Source organism: Prenolepis imparis, unplaced genomic scaffold, assembly GCF_030444845.1.
Source record: "Prenolepis imparis isolate NDT839.2.m4 unplaced genomic scaffold, iyPreImpa1.0 SCAF_82, whole genome shotgun sequence".
Classification (NCBI taxonomy): Eukaryota; Metazoa; Arthropoda; class Insecta; order Hymenoptera; family Formicidae; genus Prenolepis; species Prenolepis imparis.
In genome coordinates this window covers 81,818-85,069 of record NW_028141240.1, presented here as the reverse complement: position 1 = coordinate 85,069, position 3,252 = coordinate 81,818, and positions in this window count along the sequence as shown.

Here is a 3,252-nt window from a genome sequence, read left to right as displayed (position 1 = left end):
GCATAGGGTCAGCGGTAAAAAAGTATGGATTTCTAATATTTTAAGACGAGCCAAAAATTCATCGATTATACATTTTAATAGTACATTGATGACAGAACCATTTGGTACCAAACAGACACCAGCGTACAAATTTTTTAACTTGATATACATAAAATAAGGTTGCGTCGCATGGGGTCAGCGGTAAAAAAGTATCGATTTCTAATATTTAAAGACGAGCCAAAAATTCATCGATTATACATTTTAATAGTACATTGATTACAGAATCTTTTGGTACCATGCAGACACCAGCGTACAAATTTTTTAACTTGATATACATAAAATAAAGTTGCGTCGAATGGGGTCAGCGGTAAAAAAGTATCGATTTCAAATATTTAAAGACGAGCCAAAAATTCATCGATTATACATTTTAATAGTACATTGGTTACAGAATCATTTGGTACCAAACAGACACCAGCGTACAAATTTTTTAACTTGATATACATAAAATAAGGTTGCGTCGCATGGGGTCAGCGGTAAAAAAGTATCGATTTCTAATATTTAAAGACGAGCCAAAAATTCATCCATTATACATTTTAATAGTACATTGATTACAGAATCTTTTGGTACCAAGCAGACACCAGCGTACAAATTTTTTAACTTGATATACATAAAATAAGGTTGCGTCGAGTAGGGTCAGCGGTAAAAAAGTATCGATTTCTAATATTTTAAGACGAGCCAAAAATTCATCGATTATACATTTTAATAGTACATTGATTACAGAATCTTTTGATACCATGCAGACATCAGCGTACAAATTTTTTAACTTGATATACAAAAAATAAAGTTGCGTCGAGTAGGGTCAGCGGTAAAAAAGTATCGATTTCTAATATTTTAAGACGAGCCAAAAATTCATCGATTATACATTTTAATAGTACATTGATTACAGAACCATTTGGTACCATGCAGACACCAGCGTACAAATTTTTTAACTTGATATACATAAATTAAGGATGCGTCGCATAGGGTCAGCGGTAAAAAAGTATCGATTTCTAATATTTTAAGACGAGCCAAAAATTCATCGATTATACATTTTAATAGTACATTGATTACACAATCATTTGGTACCAAACAGACACCAGCGTACAAATTATTTAACTTGATATACATAAAATAAAGTTGCGTCGAATGGGGTCAGCGGTAATCGATTTCTAATATTTTAAGACGAGCCAAAAATTCATCGATTATACATTTTAATAGTACATTGATTACAGAATCTTTTGGTACCAAGCAGACACCAGCGTACAAATTTTTTAACTTGATATACATAAAATAAGGTTGCGTCGCATAGGGTCAGCGGTAAAAAAGTATCGATTTCTAATATTTTAAGACGAGCCAAAAATTCATCGATTATACATTTTAATAGTACATTGATTACAGAATCTTTTGATACCATGCAGACACCAGCGTACAAATTTATTAACTTGATATACATAAAATAAAGTTGCGTCGAATGGGGTCAGCGGTAAAAAAGTATCGATTTCTAATATTTTAAGACGAGCCAAAAATTCATCGATTATACATTTTAATAGTACATTGATTACAGAACCATTTGGTACCAAACAGACACCTGCGTACAAATTTTTTAACTTGATATACATAAAATAAGGTTGCGTCGAATGGGGTCAGCGGTAAAAAAGTATCGATTTCAAATATTTAAAGACGAGCCAAAAATTCATCGATTATACATTTTAATAGTACATTGGTTACAGAATCATTTGGTACCAAACAGACACCAGCGTACAAATTTTTTAACTTGATATACATAAAATAAGGTTGCGTCGCATGGGGTCAGCGGTAAAAAAGTATCGATTTCTAATATTTAAAGACGAGCCAAAAATTCATCGATTATACATTTTAATAGTACATTGATTACAGAATCTTTTGATACCATGCAGACACCAGCGTACAAATTTTTTAACTTGATATACATAAAATAAGGTTGCGTCGCATAGGGTCAGCGGTAAAAAAGTATGGATTTCTAATATTTTAAGACGAGCCAAAAATTCATCGATTATACATTTTAATAGTACATTGATGACAGAACCATTTGGTACCAAACAGACACCAGCGTACAAATTTTTTAACTTGATATACATAAAATAAGGTTGCGTCGCATGGGGTCAGCGGTAAAAAAGTATCGATTTCTAATATTTAAAGACGAGCCAAAAATTCATCGATTATACATTTTAATAGTACATTGATTACAGAATCTTTTGGTACCATGCAGACACCAGCGTACAAATTTTTTAACTTGATATACATAAAATAAAGTTGCGTCGAATGGGGTCAGCGGTAAAAAAGTATCGATTTCAAATATTTAAAGACGAGCCAAAAATTCATCGATTATACATTTTAATAGTACATTGGTTACAGAATCATTTGGTACCAAACAGACACCAGCGTACAAATTTTTTAACTTGATATACATAAAATAAGGTTGCGTCGCATGGGGTCAGCGGTAAAAAAGTATCGATTTCTAATATTTAAAGACGAGCCAAAAATTCATCCATTATACATTTTAATAGTACATTGATTACAGAATCTTTTGGTACCAAGCAGACACCAGCGTACAAATTTTTTAACTTGATATACATAAAATAAGGTTGCGTCGCATAGGGTCAGCGGTAAAAAAGTATCGATTTCTAATATTTTAAGACGAGCCAAAAATTCATCGATTATACATTTTAATAGTACATTGATTACAGAATCTTTTGATACCATGCAGACATCAGCGTACAAATTTTTTAACTTGATATACAAAAAATAAAGTTGCGTCGAGTAGGGTCAGCGGTAAAAAAGTATCGATTTCTAATATTTTAAGACGAACCAAAAATTCATCGATTATACATTTTAATAGTACATTGATTACAGAACCATTTGGTACCATGCAGACACCAGCGTACAAATTTTTTAACTTGATATACATAAATTAAGGATGCGTCGCATAGGGTCAGCGGTAAAAAAGTATCGATTTCTAATATTTTAAGACGAGCCAAAAATTCATCGATTATACATTTTAATAGTATATTGATTACACAATCATTTGGTACCAAACAGACACCAGCGTACAAATTATTTAACTTGATATACATAAAATAAAGTTGCGTCGAATGGGGTCAGCGGTAATCGATTTCTAATATTTTAAGACGAGCCAAAAATTCATCGATTATACATTTTAATAGTACATTGATTACAGAATCTTTTGGTACCAAG